The sequence below is a fragment of the Cetorhinus maximus genome, chromosome 22, assembly GCF_964194155.1.
Source record: "Cetorhinus maximus chromosome 22, sCetMax3.hap1.1, whole genome shotgun sequence".
Lineage (NCBI taxonomy): Eukaryota > Metazoa > Chordata > Chondrichthyes > Lamniformes > Cetorhinidae > Cetorhinus > Cetorhinus maximus.
Window position 1 is genome coordinate 65,193,203 of NC_135900.1, and position 6,000 is coordinate 65,199,202.

Genomic DNA, 6,000 nt, shown 5'->3' on the forward strand with positions numbered 1-6,000 from the left:
CAGCTTCCACACTGGCACTGACCACCTGAGGTCATTGCCTGTGTGAGGACTTGCAGGACTGAGCACAACCCCAGGAATCCCTCATTCTGTCCCTGGAGGGCCTCTCCATGAGAGTCGCCACTCTCTCAATAGAGGAGGCAGTGTGCTTGGCCAAAAGGGTCAACACAGTGCTCATGCTCCGCATGGACTCCTCCACAACAGAGACCATGGCACACAGACCCTCATGGATCTCCGCCAGATTGTCCTGCCCACCCCACTGGACGTCCAGCATCTGCCAGCTAAGGGACGACTCCAGAGGCTCAATCTGCCTTTGACTGAGCATCGCCCTGGTCTCCACCAGTCCTCCGACTGCTGGCACCCTGGGCGGTCTCTGTCTCCGCCTGCTCCTCAAGCGAGTGTGAAGTGCCCTTAGCGCTGTGCTCCGGCATTCTAGCCAAAGATCTAGCGTCCACTGAGGTGCTGGTATCTGTGCTGGTGCCGGGTTCAGAGAGCGAGCGTGACTCAGGTGCTTGTGATGCCTGGTGGTCCTCTGGCATCAGGGATGGTTCTTCGGGGTCCCGCGAATCTAAGGGAGAACAACAACATGTCATTAGTTTAAGTCATCGCACTGTCACTATGCCACATCTAAACTGCAGCTGCGCACACAGTTCTCAATGCCTGCAGCCCAGGACTGCTCCAGTGAAGACATGGCCTTGAAAGTCAAGAAGAGTTCAGTGACCCGTCATTGAAATGCCTTTTGGAGGCCCGCTGTGACGTTCTCCACCCCGGCTCTGGCCACTGGAGTTCCAGCAATCCCACCACTCCGTATTGGAAGGGAGTGACAGTGGTGGTCAGTGCCAACGCTGTACAGAAAAGGTTGGCCATCCAGTGCAGAAAGAGGATGAATGATCTCATCCGTGCCACCAGGGTAAGTCAGCCATCTCATCACTCTAAGCTCTCTCACTCACAAGCCCATCACACATTCACTGGCACCTCACTCACTGCCAACTCAAGGGGCATCACCACCCACTCTCTCACACACACCCTCACATCTCCATCTGGCCTCATCCCCTCTTGAGACTGCGCAGTGAACTAGGGTTGATCCCTTAGCTTAATGTTAATGGTAGAAGGAGAGATATGCCAGGCCTTAAGGTTAGAGATGACCTACAGCGCCTCATGAATGCCAGTCTTGAGTTGCTAGATCTGTCCAAAATCTATCCCATTTAAGCATGATGGTGGAGCACACAATACTAGATAGACAGTATCCTCAATATGAAGACAGGATTTAATCTCAACAAGGACTGTGCGTTGATTACTCCTGCCAATACTGTCATGAACAGATGCATCTGCGACAGTAGGCTGGTGTTCAAGTAGATTCCTGTCATTGGTTCCCTCACCACCTGCCGCAGATATGCCTTTCGGGGCTTGGCCAGCTCAGTCAGCAGAGGTGCTACCAAGCCACTCTTGGTAATGGGCATTGAAGACCTCCACCCAGAGTACATTCTGTGCCCTTGCTATATTTAGTGCTTCTTCCAAGTGGTGTTCATCATGGAGGAGCACTGATTCACCAGCTGGGGGAGGACAGTACGTGGTAATCAGCAGGAGGTTTCCTTGCCCATATTTGACCTGAAGCCATGAGATTTCATGGGGTACAGACTCAATGTTGAGCTAGGACTCCCAGGGCAACTCCCTCCCAACTGTTTACCACTGTGCTGCCACCTCTGGTAGATATGCCCTGTCTGTGGGACAGGATGTATCCAAAAACAGTGAAGGGTAAGCCTGGAACATTGGCTGTAAGGTATGATTCAGTGAGCACAACTATGCCAGGTTGTTGGTTGACTAGGCTGTGGGACAATTCTCCAAATTTTGGCACAAGCTCCCAGATGATCATGAGGAGAACTTTGCAGGTTTGACTTGATGGGATGTGCTGTTGTCATTTTCCATGCCTAGGTCAATACGGGGGGCAGAATCTTCAGCTCGGTGAGCAGGGGCAGGGCCTGCTCACCGAGGCGTAAAATTATCCGTGGTAAAGTCAGGTGTGCGTCCCGACATCACCGCGCGTCATTCAGATTTTCAGTTCAGCGGGCACGCAGCAGAGTTGGCTGCGTGCCCGCCAAACTGTCAAAGGCCTATTAAGGCCAGTTAACTATTAACTAAAACAATAAACTGAGCTGCCCGTCCAACCTTAAGGTTGGTGGGCAGGCGAAGAGCCCAGGCAGCCTTTTCATGGAACCTCATCGACAGGCGGGATGAGGTTTCATGAAGGTTTTTAAAGGTTTGAAAAAATTTTTAATAAAATTCATAGACATGTCCCAGCTCATGTGACAGTTTCACATGAGGGGACGTGTCCTAAAATTTTTTTTTTTCATTTAGGCAACCCCCCCCGCCCGCACAGGGAGCGCTCAGGAAAAATGCGCGTGCAGTGATTGGCTGCACGCACACCCGCCTGCGCCCGCTCCTGCACAACCCCCTTGACAGGGAGAAAATTTTCCCCGAGTGTTCTGGCCCATTTTACTTTTTCCCATTGCAATCTTTCTCTAGTGGTTTGGTACAACTGGGTAAGGACAGCAAGACGTCCATCCCTAGAGGACATTACTGAACCAGATGGGTTTTTACGATAATCCAATAGTTTCATGGTCAAAATTTCTGAGACTGGCTTTTAATTCCAGATTTATTAATTAATTGAATTTAAATTCCATCAGCTTCCATTTGAACTCATGTCCTCAGAGCATTAGTCTGGCCTCTGAATACTAATCTAGTAACATTATCACTATGCCATCGTCCATAGTAACATTATCACTATGCCATCGTCCATAGTAACATTATCACTATGTCACTGTTCCTATTCTGTCATTACTATTAAAATATACCTAATAAGAATGTAAGCTATAAACTTAGATCTAACTCCCAGGAAACACTAAACTTTGGTAGGTTTTCGGTCTTGCCAGTGGAGCATTAGGTTATGAATTCTATCACCTTACCTCTCAAAGAATGATTCCCTGAAAATATAGAAATGTTAATTGCTACGTTAGGAAATTAAATTTGAACATACAAATTAGTTTTCATGATTAGGAAAACAGCTGGCAAAAATAGAAAATCTCTATTTGTAAATAAAATTTGCTCCCAGTGCCTGACTGGGCCCCAAGCAAAATGCAACGGAACCATGAACATAGTAACCTACTCAGTAACTCAGTTAGGGTGTAGTTAGACCACCACTTTCTCATTGACATGAAGCATCTTGAGATGTGCATCAATTCCTGCCTTGAATTAAAGAAGTTCTCCCCTTAAATCCTGAAGTCCGCTCCAAATACTGGTTCCCCTTTGGATTGAACACAGGATCAGGAATGGGCCACTCAGCCCTCGAGCCTGTTCTGCCCTTTCCTTAGATCACGGCTGGCTTGTATCTCACCTCCATTTACACACCTCTGTCCCCAATCCCTTGATAACCTTATCTCATAAAAATCTGTCAGTCTCACTCTTGAACATTTCACAGCCTGTTATTAGAGAGAGTTTCACACTTCCACTACACTTTGGGTGAAAAAGTGTTTCCTGACCTCATGACAGAATGGCTTTGCTCTAATCTTAAGATTTATGCTCCCATGTTCTAGAATCCTTCACCACAAGAAATACCTTCTCTATTGTTTCAAATCCGTTTACCATGTTAAACACTCCGATTAGATGTCCCATCAACCTTCTAAGCTCAAGGGAATACCTGTTCCAACCAGGTAAGGAGGATGAACAAGCTCCCCTCCAATCACCCTCCTCAGTTAGTCAGAACAAAGATTTTTAAATTTATTTTCCCCGTGGATGCCTTTTCCAAATCCCAAATGTATTTTTCTCCATCTATGCAGTGAGTAATAAGGAGCCAATCACGAGGTTTTCTTGAGTCAAAGAAAGAGAAAGTTTGTTAGCCACTAAACCAAAGGAAAAAATATTAAAAGACACAACATTACACACACACAGGTATCTGAATTAAGGAAAGTTAGAGTCCAAATAAAAAGTTAAAAGAATCTACGGTTAAGTCCTTTGCTTGTCCTTGAGGAGTAGATTGTTGAATGTTGCGGCCGTTTTAAGTTAGATGGTTCCTTTTAAAAATCCTGGAGTTGAAATGAAGTCCACGTAATCATTTGCTCGAGGTGATTTCCCTTTTTTTTCAATCCATAGTCCGTCAGCCAGAAATCGATGAGTTTTTCCAGAGGTTCTTTCCGATGGACATTCACTATCTCTTGTGCCGGATTTTAGACTATAGAGATAGGGCTTTACTTGACTTAAGAGAGAGAGAAATTCCTCACTGCTCCATTAGCAGCTTCTCCGGGTTCCTCTGCCTCTGCTTGGCAAACCCAATTCTTAAAGTCCTGCTTGCTGCATATTCCAAAGGAATTTGTCTACCCTGTCTGGTGTAGTCATTGTTGCAGAATAAGCAATCGTATTTTGATGTTTCATCTCAGAAACTTTTAACAGTTTCAAGATAGTGGAAACCAACAGGTGATAGGGTTCTTTCATCTTCCACAGGGGGTTTGAGTGTCTGTTGGTTGTATATCCTGGCTGGCTAGCAGTTCCCCATTGTCTTGCCAGGATTACAGTTGATTAAAGTCCAGCACTTTGCATTGTTAATTTCTTCCTTTCAATAGTCCTACTTGAGGTGGACCTTGACACCCCTAGGTCTAACACTCCAGGAGTAACATGTGAGAGCATGTCTGCAATGCAATACATAACTATTCAGAAGTGGACCACTTACAATTCCATAAATCAGGTGACTTGTGGTGGCCATCTTTGGTCAGTGTCTTTTCTTGTCTTTACAAAAAGGTACTCTTTAAACAGTTCAGTATGTTTTTGATTAGCTGGTGAAATTATAGGTAGAATATCACTCAGTTACAATTTCCCTTTAACGTGACAAACCTGTCCTCATAATTTAACCTTTTTAACCCTAGTATCATTTTGGAAAATCTGCACTGTAAATTCTCTAGGGCCAATAAAATCTTCCTGAGATGCAGTGTCCAAAGCTGAATCCAATATGCCAGATAGTGTCTGACAAGGTTCTATGCGCCTGAATCATAACTTTCCCCCACTTCGCATTCCAAATCTCTTGAGATAAAGGTCAACATTCCATTAGCATTTGTACTAGCTTTAAGTGATTGTGTAAAGTATCTGGATCCCTTTGCTCTGTGGCAGTTTTTACTCTCACCATTTAGAAAATAATTTGATTTGTCGTTCCAGATTTTAAAGTGGATTGTCTAACACTTTCCCAAATTGAACTCCATATGCCACCATCTTGCCGACTGACATAATATGCCTATGTCCTGGAGCAAGGTGATTGAGGTCAGTATGTCAGCTCCAGGTTGATAAGAGTCAGGATCTGGGAGGACGGGAATGACGCCTTTAAGAACCTCCACCTTAAAAATAATTGCACCAAGATTGGAAGCATTTGGAGTAGGAGGAGATTTTGATCAGCCAGTTGAGCATTAAAGGGAAGGTTCATGTGAAGTCAGAGACCGGGAGTTGAAAAGCTAAAGATGTGTGTTCTTCCCTTGTGTAATGTGGGTTAAAAGGCATTTAGAACTTGGATTGTTCAAGGACTCCTGTTTATAAGGATAGGGAGGGTCTGAGACAGTAGGCCCTTTGTAACTTGCTGCTCCCATCTAATCAACCTATTGTTGCTCCATTTTAACATCATCCACAAAGTAGATTTAGAGCTCTATTCATTATTCCATGTAGACAACATCCATAGATATCTCCAGCCACCTCGTTAGTGACTTCCTCAAAAAGTGTAGATATATTAGGTAGACATTGGGTGGAATTGTTCATGCCCGCTTGCATTGTGCACACTCAGCAGCTTGAGCAGACAATAAGGTGGGGGCCAAAAATTGGCTTCACAGTTGCGATTGTCCGCCGATGGTGGGCCACATTACCCGCCATCAGATGTCAGGAACGTCATTGTAATACATCTGCATATCATTACAAGAGTAGCCTGCCCGAGGCATCCCCCTGCCCCTGCTGGATTGTCCGCCCACAACATGTTTC